The following is a 19,365-nucleotide window of genomic DNA, read 5'->3' as shown; positions in this document are numbered from 1 at the left end:
TTGCAGCTTGGCGACCTACTTACACTGGGGAATTAGACAGCAATTTCTGACGCTCTTAGTGAGCTATACAAACAGGTACACAAGCGAAAATCTTTGTAGAATAAATAATCGCGGAATCCATTCTTATATACACATATTATTATTACTTTTAATTTTTAGTTTAAACATAAAAGAAAGTCTTAGATAAAATATACTTTGAAAAATATGCATAATTTAAAATAAAATTTCTTCTAAAATTATCATAAATTTTTTACGTTCTTACTAAGCTATCGAAATAGATATATAGGCAAAAATCGGTGTGTTTGTGGAACACATAATTTTATGTACATACTAGTATTTATTTCTTCTTTAAATATAAAAATAAATAGATTGTAAAAAAGCTAGATAAACTTAATAATAAATAATAAAAAAAAGTATTTTACTTTATAAAATATTTATTATTAGAATAAAATTTCTTTTAAAAATTGTTATCAAATTCTTACTTCCTTTGTGAACTATCGAAATAGCTATGCATGGAGATATCTTTATAGAATAAATGTTCATAGAATTCATGATTTTATGTACATATTATTACATACATTACTTTCAAGTTCAAGACAAGATTGTGAAGGAATAAGAAACAAATCAAAGACTATTCTTTAAGTGACAAATATTGTACTTGATTCGTAATTTGATTATTTATGCAAACTATAAATATTATTCAAAATAGAATATAATTTCTTCACAAATTTTTAGTTTGGTCAATCCAATCAGTCATTTGCAGCTCAAATAGCAAAACTTTTGCTGCCAGTGATTACTCAATTTAAATGGCAACATCTTCCCCGAGTTTTCTTCGTATATAAAAACAAAAAAAAAGAAACCCCCAACAAATCAAATCCACTACAGATGCTAATGCATTCGAATTTTCCTTGATTGGGGTGTGCATGTGTGTAGGAGTGGGTGTGGGTTGCCTTAGTGTTAATATTATATTTTTATTTTCACCCTTATAATGTTATCCTCTAACACACACCCACATGTCCCTTAGCCATTCGTTTGCTAATCTAATGCACACAATCAAAATTTGCCTAAAAAACAGACCCAATAAACACCTCTCCACGATGCTGAACTCAAAGCCATGCGCCACTTTTGTCTCCCGTCGCAGATAACAGCCTTACCGTCTTTAACGCCACATAGTTTTTTGCGCCACATAAGTCTATTACATAGATCATTTATTACACGAGCAGAACTAGAGACTTCTTAGCTGTTGACGGCAGCGTGTGTTTGTAATGTGATTATACTCAGTACCCAAAGGATATAAGAGTATAATAGTTGGATGCTGGTTTAGGTTACAACCAGAAGGATGCAACGCCGTTTATATATGTGTTCTTGGTTAGCTATCTTAAATATTCGCAAGACCTGAATTATTCAACTAAAAAAAATATTTAATCTTTTAGGATTTTGAAAAGTAGCGAAGTAGAGAAGCACTAAACTAGAGAGACCAGGGACTCTGTTGAATTCATTCTAAAACATATAAGAAACAATAAATGAAAACCATGCTCAGATTAAGCCTAGCTAATGTTAGTGTGCAAAGTATTTCACTTTCGAGTACGCTCATCTGCATTATTTTTGCTTGTTTTTTACTTGCCCACTTGCGATTTCATCGCACATGGAACTTGAGTTTGTTTTGGCCATTTAACGATTGCTCAATTTTCAAGACATTTATTAATTGCTCAACTGCTGAGAGTAATTTCGATGAGAATTAAGACAAATATTGATATATTTTGATATGTGTACGTGTACTGGTATAGACTATAGTGATTTTAATTAATTTTTACTAATATTTGTATTTGATTTTAAGTTGTTTTTGAAACGTGAGAATGGTACGTTATCGACGCCGTTTACCGATATTGTCATTATCGATATTGTCTCGTTTCAGGTAAGCTTTATCGATAACTTAGTTCGATTTTAGTTATTGTTATTATTCGTTTACAATACCGGTTTAAATAAAAAACATCTTTAAATGTACAGGTTTAATGAAACTGTTTCTTAAATTAATTTTGGGAGCTATCGAAAATGTATATACTTAATCATTCATTTTAATCGTTATACAACACTAACAATTAAAGAGCGTGTTTGTTGATTGAACGTATATAGTTAATCTGATAACATATATCTAGTATTTGGAATGGAGTCGAATTCATTGCAATCAGAGGAGGAATCTATCCTGCCCGAAAGCTTTAGCTTGTTGGATTTAAATACCACAAATCAAGACACTTCTCGCGATGTAGAGACAACACGTGAGCCTCTTGCTGATGTAACCCCACGACAAAGTCGCCGTAAGCAAACACTTCCCAGGCGACGTGCTTCAATGTTAAATATGGAGATTCGCCGCTTGCAAAGGACAACATCATTTATGATACCTCGTATGTCCTTTGGCCGTCTCGTGCGGGAAATATTATTTAAAGAAACCAATCCGGACTGGCGCATGAGCAATGCTGCTATGGAAGCACTGCAAACCGCAACAGAAATGTACATGACACAACGCTTCGAAGATGCCTATTTGTTGACCCTGCATCGGGGACGTATAACACTAGATCTGCGCGACTTAAGGCTAGCTAACTTTATATTGGACAGCCGTGGCAAATTGTAAGCTTCAGTCAGGTAATTCGACTAATTGTAATGGAAAACACTAGATATTGATAAATTTTCAAAATACATTTTAAGGTTTCAGAACATAAAAATGAAAGCTGAATTCGACAATGTAAGTTATTCGCATATGGACGCAAATATTCAATATTAAGCTGTATCCAGACCCAATGCTATTTATTCCTGCTGCTCAATCCAATCATTCATTTGCATCGACAAAACCAAGTCAGCATATAGAGCAAAACTTTTGCCCCCAGTGATTACTCAATTTAAATGGTAACAGCTTCCCCAAGACTCATCTCCATTTGCTTATACTAAAACAAGAAAAGAAACCCCGATATGTTCCCAAATGACATGAGGCAAATGGCTGAGGTTGAGTGTCGTTTTGCCACACACACACACCATTCAACTTAAAAATATTTATATATTATTTAAAATTTAAAAACTAAATTATAATTTAAGAAATACAAATTTGTAAAATTTTATCTTCATTCAGTACTATATAACAAAAAAAATGTGTACTTTTGGAAAATTAATTTGAAAATCTTTTGAACTCTCTTAAAAAAAAATTGTTATTAAGCTGATTATTTCTAACATACTTAATTCACTACAACCCTTACCATCCAATTTAAAAATATTTATATATTATTTAAAATTTAAAAACTAAACTATAATTTAAGAAATACAAATTTGTGAAGTCTTATTTACACACAGTATAAGAAACAAAATAAAATGTATACTTTTGAAAATTAATTTGTGAAACTGAACTCTCTTTAAAAAAAAAATGTTATTAAATTGATTATTTAAACATTTATTTAATAAACATTTATTTAAATTTAACGCTTAAGTATATCAAAACCAAATGCATATGTTTTTAATACTTCAGCATATTTTAAAGAGAAAGTTGTATTGGAATTTCAAATATCTAATCAACTATCCCTTGAGTGCGTTGTGCCAATCCCAAAGAAGTCTGGTGTTAGTTTGGTGCTTTTTTACTTGCCCGTCGTCACCAAAAGAGTCTCTATCATGTCCTATCACTTCGATTTCATCGCACATGGAACTTGAGTTTGTTTTGGCCATTTAACGATTGCTCAATTTTCAAGACATTTAGCAATTGCTCAACTGCTGAGTAATTTCGAGGAGAATTGAGACAAATATTGATATATTTTGATATGTGTACGTAATCTGGTATAGATTTTAAATAATATTTGTGTATAATTTCAAGTTGTTTTTGAAACGTGAGAATGGTACGTTATCGACGCCGTTTTCCGATATTGTCATTATCGATATTATCTCGTTTCACGTAAGCTTTATCGATGTCTTAGTTCGATTTTAGTTATCGTTATTATTCGTTTACAATAACGGTTTAAATAAAATACATCCTTTAATGTATTTCTTTTCATTAAACCTGTTTCTTAAATTAATTTTGGGAGCTATCGAAAATGTATATACTTAACCCAACTCATTTAAATGAAATCGGTTCACGCGTTCGGTTCACGCGTTCGGTTCACACGATCCGTTCAGGCTCCAATGATCATAAAGTTAATTTTAATCGTTATACAACACTAACAATTAAAGAGCGTGTTTGTTGATTGAACGTATATAGTTAGTTTATCTGATAACATATATCTAGTATTTGGAATGGAGTCGAATTCATTGCAATCAGAGGAGGAATCTATCCTGCCCGAAAGCTTTAGCTTGTTGGATTTAAATACCACAAATCAAGACACTTCTCGCGATGTAGAGACAACACGTGAGCCTCTTGCTGATGTAACCCCACGACAAAGTCGCCGTAAGCAAACACTTCCCAGGCGACGTGCTTCAATGTTAAATATGGAGATTCGCCGCTTGCAAAGGACAACATCATTTATGATACCTCGTATGTCCTTTGGCCGTCTCGTGCGGGAAATATTATTTAAAGAAACCAATCCGGACTGGCGCATGAGCAATGCTGCTATGGAAGCACTGCAAACCGCAACAGAAATGTACATGACACAACGCTTCGAAGATGCCTATTTGTTGACCCTGCATCGGGGACGTATAACACTAGATCTGCGCGACTTAAGGCTAGCTAACTTTATATTGGACAGCCGTGGCAAATTGTAAGCTTCAGTCAGGTAATTCGACTAATTGTAATGGAAAACACTAGATATTGATAAATTTTCAAAATACATTTTCAGGTTTCAGAACATAAAAATGAAAGCTGAATTCGACAATGTAAGTTATTCGCATATGGACGCAAATATTCAATATTAAGCTGGATCCAGACCCAATGCTATTTATTCCTGCTGCTCAATCCAATCATTAGTTTGCATCGACAAAACCAAGTCAGCATATAGAGCAAAACTTGTGCCCCCAGTGATTACTCAATTTAAATGGTAACAGCTTCCCCAAGACTCATTCATCTCCATTTGCTTATACTAAAACAAGAAAAGAAACCCCGATATGTTCCCAAATGACATGAGGCAAATGGCTGTGGTTGAGTGTCGTTTTGCCAGTTTTCTTTGATTATTGCGTGTGTGTGACTGTGTGTTAGTGCGCGGGTGTCAGTGGGTAGGTTTAGTATAAATATTTTTATTTGTACCCTTATAATGTTATCCATGCTCACACACACATGGCTAATCTAATGCCCACCATCAGAATTTGCCTAAAAAACAAGGCACACCTCGTGGGATGCTGATCACTGGGTATGAATCACTTAGCTGTCCTGCCATTGATACTTTCTGGGTGTTGATGGCAACGAGTGTTTTTAATGTGATAATACAGAAATATTAAAGCGCTACGATTCCCATACTTTATTCATATAAATACTAACAATCTAATATTTCTTGTAACAAATGGTTAATCAAAAATTGATGACAACGCTACCTTACAATCAATATGGATGAAAACTGATCCAACTAATTATTAAGGTCGAGTAATTAGAGTACAATAATAAAATATAACTTACAATTAAAAAAAGTTTCTGAAACAATATTTTATTTTATAAAATTTAAGTAAAGAAATGAAAATTTGTGAAATTTTATCTTCATACAGTATAACAAACCAAACAAAATGTATACTTTTGGAAAATTAAATTGTGAATCTTTTGAACTCACTATAAAAAACAAATTTTATTTAATTGATTATTTCTGGCATAATTAATTCACTGACACATCATTCAACTTAAAAATATTTATATATTATTTAAAATTTAAAAACTAAATTATAATTTAAGAAATACAAATTTGTAAAATTTTATCTACATCAATATAACAAACAAAAAAATGTATACTTTTGAAAATTAATTTGTGAAGCTTTTGAACTCTCTTTAAAAAAAATTGTTATTACACTGATTATTTCTGACATACTTAATTTACCACAACCCTTACCATCCAATTTAAAAATATTTACATATATATTATTTAAAATTTCAAAACTAAATTATAATTTAAGAAATACAAATTTGTGAAATTTTATCTTCATACAGTACTATATAACAAAAAAAATGTGTACTTTTTGAAAATTAATTTGTAAATCTTTTGAACTCTCTTTAAAAAAAAATTGTTATTAAGCTGATTATTTCTATAATACTTAATTCACTACAACCCTTACCATCCAATTTAAAAATATTTATATATTATTTAAAATTTAAAAACTAAATTATAATTAAAGAAATACAAATTTGTGAAATCTTATTTACAGTATAAGAAACAAAAAAAAATGTATACTTTTGAAAATTAATTTGTGAAACTTTTGAACTCTCTTTAAAAAAAAAATTTTATTAACTTGATTATTTAAACATTTATTTAATAAACATTTATTTAAATTTAACGCTTAAATATAACAAAACCAAATGCATATGTTTTTAATACTTCAGCATATTTTTAAGAGAAAGTTGTATTGGAATTTCAAATATCTAATCAACTATCCCTTGAGTGCTTTGTGCCAATCCCAAAGAAGTCTGGTGTTAGTTTATCACAAGCACAACAGTGCATCCCTTCTCACACACACACTCCACACAGTCCAATTGTAATCAAACTGTCAACATAAGATGAAAAAAAGCACCAGAGCAAAAGTCCTAACCCAAGATGCCAATGTTCCTCCAATATCTGAAAACCCGCCTCTCGTTAGCCACGACATGTGAATGCGTCGAGTGTCTCAATTTATTTGGAAAACTGCTCTGCTTGTTCTACTCTTATAAAGAGGATACTATACTTTTGTCACAAAGGCTCTAAGGAATGTAAACCTCATAAAAAATGTATAATCAACTATATATTAGTTAATTAATATATTATTATTATTATTAAATTTATAATTCAATGTAATGTAATACTTTTATTTACAAACAACACTAGAGTATTTAAAGTTCAGTTTAGAATAGACAGAGGTTTTTACTTGTTTTTATTTCTTTTTGGGCCAACTTAATTTACTACTGGGAGAATATGCTAAAAAACGAATGGCCATGACTTTTGTTGTTGTTGGTTTTTGCTGTTGTTGCTTGCTTATCAAAAGTCAAGTAAATAGTATCTGCAGCTAAGAGATACAGATACAGATTGGCACACTCGCACACTCACCCAAACACACACTCGTTGATGATGTCGATGTCGCTGCATGTGATGCTCCCGTGAGATAGTTTGATTAATGGCCACAAAGTATCACAGCATTTTCGGACAACAGTTTTGTACTTTGTAACGTGGCGCATTAGGATCCAAAGAGCAGTTAGCAAAAAACCGTTAATACTCACATGCGAGTGTGTGTGTGCGTGGGTGTCAAGATGGGAGTTGGGCATTTTGTGGACACTATTAAGCTTACACCCCAAATATAAACAAGAAACTTTGTTCTAGGCTCGTGTGAGGGTTTCCTTCATTCTTTAGTCTTTTATTTTTTAAGGCCAAGTGGGCTGGGCATAAAAAGTTGCCTGTTTATAACGCGAAATCATCAACTTAACGTAACGCTTGATTTATGGGCATGTTCCAAAGCGGCAACGCTCACAAATGTATTGGTTCCGTTCAAATCTACTCAGCCAAAGGTCGTTCTGTTTTTTTTTTGGGAGGGAAAGTGAGAAGTACTGGTGGGTTAGAATGGGAGGGGCGAAAAAGGGGGAGGTGTAGCTGACAGTCAGTTTGCGTTTGTCACGCGAAGGCATTTAACGGGTCGTCATTGTCGTCGGCATCGTTTTATTAATCAAAAATTCACATCAGCCATCGCCAGGTGGCGTGCTTTGATGCGGCATTTTATTTAAATTGCTGGCAACGCCATGTTCTTTGATTGCCAGCCAACCAGCCAGCCTTTGCCTTCGCCAATTCTCTCTCTCTATTTATCCATCTTGTCTGTCTGGCAGCCATTTGACAAGCGGAAAGGGTTCGCTATTGACTCATGACTTTTCGATTTTGCCCAACAAAAAAAAATATAGTAAAATTTTGTCATGACACGACATGCAAACTGACGAAATTTTATGGGTGTCTGAATAGTTTCCTGGATCGGTAAGAGTTGATACTATCTACATACGTATTGACAACAACTTTGTATGTTATGCATTGTTGTAACAACCCGCTAAATTATTTCTATTTTATTATTGCATTAGTTTTGATAACTTGTCAAAATTGTACTGTGCACACAAATGGATTACAACCCTGCAGTTCTGAGCGCTAGTTCGTTGCTGGTGAAATAAGCGCTTACCAGGAGCCAGTCACTACTTACAAAGTGGCGTCTAGCCATGCGTTTCTTAATTTCCGTTTTTGTATGAAATGTCCGCAAATAGGGTCAATCGCCACCGCCTCGATTACCACGAACTAGTGAAATAGTGCAACATATTAGGGTCAGTAAAATAAGTGCTTACATTAGACCCCATGGAACGGCCGGTAAAATAAGTGCTTACATGGGACCCCCATGAAACGGCCGGTAAAATAAGTACTTACATGGGACCCCATTGAAGGGTCAGTAAAATAAGTGCTTACATCAGACCCCCATGGAGGGGTCGGCCATTATAAATTTAAAAAAAATTTACAATTACAATTACAGTTTTTATTTAATTTTAATTTTTCTTTATTTTAATAAGACGAATACTTTTATTACTTTAAGGCAACTTGAGTTTTAAAATATCGTTTTTTTTTTTGGAGCTGCAAGGGTTTCTCAACTGGTCCTCAGTTATTGAATCTGGAAATAAAGGATTAAAAAGTCTTAATAGATTAAAGTGGATAATGATTTTTAAATAATTATCTTTTAAAATACTCACCGATCATAACACCAAAGAAATTGTCTTCTTTTTTACGCCGCATTCCCCTGTCATTATTTCTATAACGTAGATTTTCTGTCATAATTTCCACTTCCTCTTCTTTAGGCACATTGTCGCTTTCCACTGTAGAACTATGCATTATACTAACTGCTTGATATTCTTTTATTATCTGTTTATTTAATATTTTACACATTAAACATATAATGCATACATAAATTATTTTTTAAGTAACTCACCTAATAATTGATCGCGGATCCGCTTTGCACTTCTCAACTCAAATGCTTGCAATATTTTCATCATCTAGGAAACACAGCTGCGTTTGAGTAAAAGAGTAGCACAAAATAAAACAAAGACGCGTAAACAAACAGCGATGTAAAGCATAATCGAAGTTTTCTCTTTAAACTTGTGTATACTTTTTCCACAAAATAACAAAAACAAAAGCGATGCTTTCCGTTATTTTGTACTTATGCTTTAATGCGCATATATTTATTAACTAGGTGGTTCGACGTTCGATTACTATAGGGTTAATCTAGTAAGTACCCATGTAGTGATCGACGAGGTAAGGACTTATCTAGGGCCAATCGCAAATTCGAGTCGACTAGGTGGTTCGACGTTCGATTACTATAGGGTCACTTTAGTAAGTACCCATGTAGTGATCGGCGAGGTAAGCACTTACCCAGGGCAATCGACACCTCCAGAACTGCAGGGAAACTATAAAGTCAAAGTGTATTCGACGAAAAATATAATTGTTTAGTTCTTACAGACATCTATTTAATATTGTCATTCAATAATTTAAGTTTAGACTTAAAAAATAAAACACAATATAAATACTTAACTTTATTAAATACATAAAGTTTTAATTTTTTCCATTCTGAAAATCATGAACTTTATATTTCGAATTATTTATTGGAGTATTATGAACTTCTAAAGACTGCTAAAATTTTTAGTTTATGTATCTACAAAAACAAATACACAGTTGAAACATAAATTGATCAAAAACATCCGGAATGGACCACAGGACCCTTCAAAGTTATGTTTATGTACGGCAAAGCATCCATCTACAAAGCAAAACCTGTTCATGAAGTATCGAATTCATTTGCCGGGGAACTGATATCAGACTTGACATTCTCCGATTACTATTTGTTTTCATGGCGAAACAGTACTTAGATTCCTAATATTTTGTCAAAAAATGGACAACAGATTTGCTTCAGGAAAACTAATATTTATAGCAGCAGACACAATATTTTTCAAAGGTTCAAACTTTGAAGCTAACTTTTGGTAATGTCTCTTAAATTTTGAATTTAATTTTCACAAATAAATTCGAGCATTTCATTGCGGTATACCTGGTATATTTTAAAGAATATAGCCATTAATAATAGTATATACGTCCCCCTCCAACTTTCCATCACACACAAGCTCAAACACTCAAGTTAACTCTTTAATTGCCTTTCTAAGGAAATCTGAGACCCGAAGAACTGAACCCTACCCTACTCTTATGATCAATTCGGAAAAACAACATACGACGATAGATCACATGACATGGAAAAATAAGGGAGCAGTCAGCAGTTCGTTTTTTCTTGTGTCGGAAGCATAACCCTTGAGCAAGGCGTAATGGGTAAATGGGCAAATTGTGGACTTCCGTTGCGTTTCGATGGACAAACAAACAAATAATGTTCCTATTAAATTCAAATTACAAGCCCGAACAGTTGGCGCTTTCCCCACCCCCTAAAATACACACGCACACATACTTAAGGGTTAGACTGACCCCTGAACCTCTGACCACTTGAACTGTTAACCCTAAACATAACCCTAAACCCTTGCGTGAACCGTGAGAGACCAGCATATGACGCCTACTCTGCCATATTTTTGATTGTTCTCCCAGCAATTAAGGTGTAGAAATTTGTCTAATCGTGTGCGGGTGGAGTTACCAGGTTGCGGGTAATGGATAATGGGTAAAGAGTATCTAATGACTTTGTTGACGCGCTATAATTTGAGGTGAAGGGTTTCGCTACAACAGCTGGGATATTGATTAGAGATATTTGTGCCGTCTGCACAAATGTTGAATTTCTCTATTGAATTCGTTGGGTTTATCTCTGTTTACTTCGAAGTGCCCAAGACTTTAAGCTAAAGCGGAAACTGCTTCCACTCCAGAACAGAATCGGACACATACGCACACGTGCCATAAGTTGAAACAACTAGCAACATCACGCATCTATAGACGACCCTCATCTGCATGCGTTACGCATAAATTTTAACCCAGAAATACGCCCGACAGCTGCCTCCGTCCATCCACAGCCAACTCCCGACTCCCCCGACTTCCATCTCCCCCCACATTGCCAAAGTTCGACAGCTTCCGCTGAGCTCTCTTCGTTATTACTGGTCTCCCACTTTACCCCACATTAATATTATACCATTTCTTGTTATATCTATTCAATGGCGAAAGAGTTTCTTATCGTAATGTGAAGCCTATAAAAAGTATTAGGGAAGTGCCTAGCTCATGTGGGCGTGCATACATTCAAAATGGCCGTCATAATTTCTAACTGTGCTTTGTGCAACACTGAAAGAAATTTCGAATGAATACGATAAAACAGAAAAAGAGTTAATAAGAGAAATTGAGTTTCACTGCTGAGATGTATTTGGAATAAAAATGTCTTTTTAAAACAAATTTAATCAGAATTACAATTTTGAAATTTAAAATTATCAAAATTTAGAAGCTATTTCTTATACTTTTAGTATACATTTTTTAAGCTCTTGACAATCTATATCCAACCCATACTTTTCAAGATACAGATATTTTTTTCGTGGAATAACAACTAATTGTGGAGAAGAAGGTCGAAAAGTCGTATGATTGGGGAAACACCCTGAAGAGGAGTCACCCTCTGACTGGCTGTGGCTGTGTCCCAAAAATAACTCAGTCAAGTCATCTCGATATTAAAAAACAACAACGCACACACACAACAGGGCAGACATGCAACCCCAAAGCGCGCATGATTAAGGGGGGAGTGGAGTCCCACAACGACAGGCCGACAGTCTCTCTGTTCCACATACGTGTCCGCCCCATAAACAGATTCGGATACAGAAACGTAGACAGACAGCAAAGAGACTCCATCCACGTTGAGCACATAAAAAATGAAAATGTCAAAAAATGCCGCACTTGGTTAAAAAACAGCACAGCAAAGATACAAGCATATCCCAAAGATACACACACAAACACTCGATGCCGAAGCTACATGTGGTGAATAAGAATGGTTGAGAGCGAACGTCACACAGCATGCCACACATAGTCGTAAAAGTCAAAGATGGCGTCGTCTGCGTGGCTTGCCACCCCTTTTAATTCCCTTTTCGCCTCGTCTCTTTTTCCACTGCCAATGGGGCAACAGACTGATTAGCATACGAACTCTTACATGTGAGGAAACGAGCAAGAGCACGAATTCGAGTTCTTAGTACTTGGAAAATGGCGTCTCGGGAGCTGATGATGAGCTGTTGATATCGGTTGTGGATCTGCCACAATTGTTGTGGTCAGCACTTGACCAGACAATTGTCTGCTTTCTCTTTTTTTTAGAAGAAGAACACATGGTCGACAACATCTTGCATAATCATTGTTTATATGTCTGTCAACTGTTTGTGTGTATCTTGAGGATCTACAGTAGCCTCAGAGGGTTCAACTTGAACCATGCGCGCGCGCGCCAACATTTATAATCTTTTGAGCACACCTTGAGCCCAGGGACGTTATTTGATTAAGAATAGACTGGATGGCAAGGATGCAATGATTGCATCGAAATTGCAAAAGAATTCTCTTGAAGGCAGCACCAGCTGCCGTTTGGTGTATGCAGAACGAATTCCTAGGCATTGAGTATGGAGTATCAGGTAACATTCGATTTGTTTATTTGTTTTAAGGGGTATTTGCATTGCATAGTGAAAGTAATGCTGATACAAAAGAACCCCTAAGTAACATAGAAGAATATTTTACGTATCCAGTTAAGAAAGCAAATGAATCCATAGTTATTGAACTACTTTAAGTCTGTTACTTTAATTATAAAACTTATTCAATTCTTAGCATTTCCGCTTGAAAAATGGGGTTACATCATTCTTCCTCCGTTCCAGGAAGATAGTTGCTGAATACAGCAAAAGTCTTGGCGAACAATGCTGAATGGATTCCCCTACAAAAATAGGAGCACAAATAGAGTTGCCACACCCAGTCTGGGCACATCCTTTTGCTCTTTGGCAACTTATCAAATCGCCAACAATAACTACAAAAAAAAACGAAAATGCCAATAAATCAAAACACCTACAAGAATGGGAATTCCTGGCAATGGCAATGGTTAAAAGGTTAAGGAGCTCAAAAATAAGGGTACACAGTAAGAGATTGAGCATAAGAAATCGAATAGCGATAAATCCTGGCAAACAAACTCACACACACAAAAGATCATGAAGCACCATTAAAAAATGGTTAAAGAAATCAGACAGCGAAAAAAAAGGACTCAGATCAAATTTATAGGGTTACACGAGGTGCGAAGACGCTCGGCAAAATAATGCAGCATGACCTTTGGATCCTTCGGGGTAAACGGAATAAATGCAACGAAGAGTAGCTCAACAATGTGGCCCTAAGTTCACCGCAAGGATCTGTGAAATAAAAACGAAGAACAGCAAAGGGTTTCTTAAACGAGTTTAGACGCAATAAAAGTCACCCCGCTCAATGCAGAGGGGAAACAGAATAATGGGGAATATGTTAGGAATAACATAGAAGCGTGTATAAATCGTAGGTGTTAAAAGAAATGCGACAAATGAATGCACAGTGGGTCTACACGAAGATCAAGGGCTGGAGACTCCTGTTCACAATCCTGCAAGCACAAACTAAGCTAACTTGTGAACGCATTGTTCGGCTCGCTCTAAACATCTGTAATCTTTTATGCTGCCCACTGTCTAAAATAATTACCAAGAGCTTAAACTGCAGATACCATCAGGAGCATCTAATGAGCAGCTTCTGTAAGCAGAAAGAAATGCAAAACCCGTCGCATGGGCATTGATTAGTAAGGTAAACAATGGCATTAGGCTGCTAATAGAACACGCCCGGGGGAATTCAGAACGAGACTTTGCAGCGGCCCAGATCTGAGGATAACCCAACTAAATCCCAAGAAGCGTTCATAGTTTGCAAACAGTTTGGCTAATTTGCAGCCCACAGTTACACCTTTCACAGTATGCAAATGTTGCGGCATGTTTCGTGTTCGCTTTTGAAATGCAAAACTGTTTCCAGGAACGGATTAGACAGCGATTGAGCGATCGTGACATCGACACCACTGTCCAGCGGCAGGTCGACTAAGGGTTAAGCGGATTGCCTAAGCCTGGGCCAGAAGTTTTGCTAACAAATGAAATTGGCACGGATTTTGTGTCATTGCTGTAAGCTGAGCCACACACACACATATCAACTTGATCCTGGAACAGCTACAAGGACTCAGGACTCAGTCTGTTGTAGCGATAAAAGTAAATTCAGTTAAGTGGCCATTAGACGGCTTTGTTGGGAGCTTACCTGGCTGCTCCACATAAAAACTGCTTAATTCGTATTAAAAGTGCGGCCGGAAGAAATTTGGAGAAATTTGGCTGCAAATTATTTGTGCCGTGGGAGGAGAAGGGAACTGCTGCTGCTAGGTGGAGCTTAGCGTATGAAAATTTGTATGGCAAGTTAAGCTGCGGCATAAAATGCTGCAACTATGCCCCAAACCATTTACAACTCTGCCTCCTTCTTCCTTCTTTAGCAACAAACAGTCATATTTGCTGCTGTCAGTCGGAGTTACGGACATATTGAGACACATGTCGATGTCCTTCTCCTGTCTCCTGTCTCCTGTCTCCGTTTCCCCAGCCTTTCTCTTTCCCCTTCCACGATGCCAACAGCCAACTAACTCATAAATTTTTTATCCAAACACGCTACCTAGTTATTGTTTTTTATGAGCTGCGACAATTGCACGCCCACAACAGAGCGAGACATCAAGGATGAGCATGTGAGCCAGAAGGAGATGGAAAGCGACAGGACGACGCCTCAACAGATAAGAGAACAGAGAACTCTGAACGCAACCCAACTGACAATACACAAATATGTGTCACTGTTATGAGTTAGCATCCTTTGCCAGACAGTTTCCCAGAATGCCATTGCAGGGCACAGGGATTTCCTGTGCTTGTCTCGACTCGAACACGTGCAAGTGTGTCCCGCGTCGTGTGAGAGTGTTTTTAATTATTGTGGAGTAGCTGGCAATTGCGAACGAAAATCAAATTAGGATATGTTTGACATAGTAGCATTGAGTGGGGCCCTTAAGTAAATTGAAATGCACTCTCCAGAAATTGTTTCTATTTATTATTTAGCCTTTTTCTTTTTACTCTAAACAGCTTCAGTAAGAAATAGAACAATTCTTATAATCTCAAGCAAAATTACATCAAATTTATTCACTTTATTATGACTTATTTTATATGTACATATAATAATAAAATTGTTCCAATTTGCTTACAAATTTCCGAGTCTAAACTACTACAACAAAGATTAGAATAATTCCTATTCTTTCGTGTACTTCTATGGGATAGTTATTGAGATCGATTGCCAAAATCAAAAGGATTTCAGAATAAAATAGAACATATTTAAAATTTTATATTTTATTACATTAATATAATATAATGTTATGTTTATGTCTACATAACATTTTTAAATTTCAAATGTTGTTTTTAGTTTATCCTGTGAATTGTAAAAAATTGCCATCATTGCAGGTCTTCTTAAAAAACACAATATATAATATATTTAAAAAATTGAAATACTACCTTTCTCATATAGCAGAAGAGAAGAAGACTCACAGGGAGAGAAAACGAATTCTGCTGTAATCCTTTGCAACCAATGCGAGATCAAAGCAGAGCAGCGCCTAAAGTCCTAAGCCACCACCTACAAAACAAAGCGATTAGTTAAAATCCGCCGACAAAGAGATGCGGACAATGGGAAACTGGAATAATCGAAAGGGTGCATTGTTGCAAGGTGCCTAAGCGCGCGGCTTAGAAAGGAAGAAAAAGAGGGAGAAGGAGAAGAATTGAGACTGGCAAGGATACGTGGAGCACTTGGCAAGGCGATGACCACAACAAAGCAAAATATTTGCACAAAATCTGTGCAATTAAGACCGCAAAACAGCTGGAGTTTAATGTGAGGCCAAGTGCACTGAAGTGTGTTTGCACTGCAATCAAGAGTCCTGGCTTCCCGGCGTCCTGGAGTCCTTAAATTAAAAGCTTGTAAAGTATTAACAAAAGGCCAAACAAACATGTCGCAGCTGGCGAGCGGCCATTGAAAAGTCGCAGTCAAGCTTTCGTTTAAGGGTTGATCCTGACATAAGGGTTGTCCTGCTGCGCCAACCCTTTTAACCCTTTTGTGTTGCAACGGCAGCCAATCAAAATATGACTTGGAAAATGACTTACTCACAGGATATTTTAAACTATGTTAATGATGTGAACTACTCAAAATATTTACGAGCTGTGATTAGGATACTTTCGGGGGATAGACACATCCTGTCAAAGGATCATTGGACAAACAGTTGAGACCGACTGCAGCTGCAGTGTGGATACTTAACCACTTGGACACTTTGCGACAGGATATGTTGGGTTATTAATGACTTGGCGAGCAATTTGAGTCGCGTGTGAAATATGGAAATAGTGTTACAAGTCGGAAGCACCATTAGCATAAGCAGTTGTTCTAAAACTAGGTATTCCAAACCCAGTTTCGGAATTTATTTGTAAATTAGTTTATTTAAACTATAAAATAAATTTGTATTCTAGTTCAATAAAGTAGAAGTCATGCTTAAACTAAATTTAAGCACAACTCTCAGAAGCTTTATGTACGCTATTCCAGCGATAATTGCTTTAATTTTCAAAGGCGCCCGGCTGCCCAGGTAACCCAAAGACTGTCCACACTTCCACACACACACACACACATACACATACACCCACACAAATACAGATGCAGTTGGGTTGCCCTCAGCTTAAAGCTAATAAACTCCAATGTACATGAAAGCGAATACCACGCAGCACTCTCATCCCAAACTCCCAAAAGCAGCTGCAAAAAGAACTGGCCCCGAAAAAATACACACGAAAAATAAAAATAAAAATAGTATACGACTGCAAGGGGAAAAAAGAAACGTCGAAGGAAAAGCGGAAAAATGAAAAATGAAAGCCCACTTTTCTTTTCATTAGAAGAAAAACGAGCAGCGGCAGGCAACACGCATTGTCCTAGCGAGAAAGGACATTCATTGAAAAACAAGAAGCTGCTCCCCCACTCCCCACAAAAAAAAACCCAACTCCACAGCCTAAGCTAAAACAAGCTGAATTCCTGGCGCCATCCCCCACTATTCGGCAGCAGCAGATGAAAGTTAACAAGGCATCAAATAACAGGCGGATGGCTGCCTTAAAAGCAAAAGGGTATCCTAGCGACGACCCAAGCACCAGAGCATCAGGATACAACACAACGAATGTCCAACAGAAGAAACAACAACAAAAAAAAGTAGCTTAAAATCAAATGGAGCGAGCACCTAGGACCAAAAAGCGTTAGGATGGGGAAGCGGAGGCGTGGCCAGCTTATACCTGAAAATTACCTGTAAGCATACATGCGAATGTTATGTACATCTGTGTCATATGTCCTGTGTGGCATGTTGCGCCTGCAGCTTCAACTTGAAGCTATGTCAAGCACAAACAAGACAACTTCGAATCAATGAAAAACTCAACAGCACTAAAAAATATTATCAAAAATTAGGCACAATCGACCAACAGATGTCCTGCACAATACAATTCGCAAATATTCCAAAAAATATATGCATTCTAGAATTTAAAATTACGTAAATATGTATGTAAATTGTAGATTTTCTAATGGGTAAATTTAAAAATAAGAATTAGAGAATAATTTCTCATCTTTACAATTTAAGCTTACATTGTGAGTTGGCTAAAGCAGTGTTCGAAATTCCAGAATAGAATGAAGCTTAAAAATTCGAGACTTTTTTAAATTCAAGATAAGTTTCTTCTTTATATAATTTACTTTCTGTACCAAAAGGAATTTATTTCCAGGTGACACATAAGCTCATAAGAAAAAAAATTGGCATATATTATTATAATATAGGGTATGCTGCCCCTGAAAAGACATCATCTTGCACTTCAAGTCGTCTAAATGAACGCACTTGAAACACTTTAAGAGCCTGTCTCAATCCCCTTTTTTTTTTAAAGTACACTCATACCTTTCCCTTGCTCTCCCCCATAGAGGCTTTTCAACAAATTTTTATGGATCACACTGCAGGCGAGTGCAATGATGTCCTTTGTTTTGTGGAAGCCGCTCGCAACGCGCACACAAAAATTCATTAAAAAAAATGTCAACGACTATAAAAATAAAATCGAAATGTGCGCCGCGAGTTAATTTGTCGTTTGACTTCCTGTCAGCTGCCTGCAGGATAAACCATTTATCACACATGCAGCGCGAGTCCTGGCGCGCGACCAGACACTTTCTCTTGGAGCTCGAGTTCTTGAATAAATCCACATTTTAAATCGATTTATATATGCAGATTACGCTTACAATTTCGTAACAATTGCTGCAGTTTCAGACTGACGGTTTTTTAGCAACTTTAAGCTTAATGCTTGATAATGTTCTTGCAGAACTTAACTAAGCTTTTACTCTGTACACCTATTAAAAACAAGTTAAAAATTGACGCAAAAATATTTTCATGATAAAACATAATGTTAGCTCATAATGTTAAAGTTCCATATTTACAATTTAAAATAATTCGAAAAACGCATTTTAAGAAAAATACTAAAATATATAAAAACTAAAATTATAATAATAAATAATTTACTGATGCTGTTACAAAGAGTTAACAATAGTAAAATGTTTGTATTTATACATATGTATGTATAACAGTTATGAAATAAATATTATAATAAAATTGATACAATAGTATGGATACAAATTGTTAACATTAACTAGCTATAACTTATAGCGCCGGCAAAAGAAAATGCCGTGAACTCTGTATTTTGTTAGAAAACAAACTTTACAGCAGATGCACATTACTTTCACTAGCAGTGTATGCGTATCCTCCACAGCAAGGTCCTTAGCACTTGTTTGACGCGCGAGCGTCAAGTTAAAAGTGCGCCAGATGTTGTTGTGCTGTGTTGTGGCATGCCGCACACACTTTCACTATGCATATCCTTTCGTCCTGCCGCGTGATTATTACCCAGTCAAATGTGGCATTCGCTGCGCCTGCGCCAATGCCATAACCAAACGCATTGGCCATGCCACATAAATTTGTAATTAAAAGGACTGCCAAACGGGGTCGCAGCATACAATGGAGTCAAAGGATTCAAACAAAAGACTGACCACATCTTGCTGGACCGCGGGTGGTGCGTGGCAGCTGTCGCTAGCCATGCTGGTCTGGTCAGCTTGATCATAAATTACACAAGACCTAGAAGAACTCGCTTTATGCAATCCTTTGGCAAACATTTCGCCTCTTGTTGCTGCAATTCTGCTT

This window comes from Drosophila albomicans, chromosome 3 (assembly GCF_009650485.2).
Source record: "Drosophila albomicans strain 15112-1751.03 chromosome 3, ASM965048v2, whole genome shotgun sequence".
In the NCBI taxonomy this organism is placed as follows: Eukaryota; Metazoa; Arthropoda; class Insecta; order Diptera; family Drosophilidae; genus Drosophila; species Drosophila albomicans.
Note: the sequence above shows the minus strand (reverse complement) of the source record.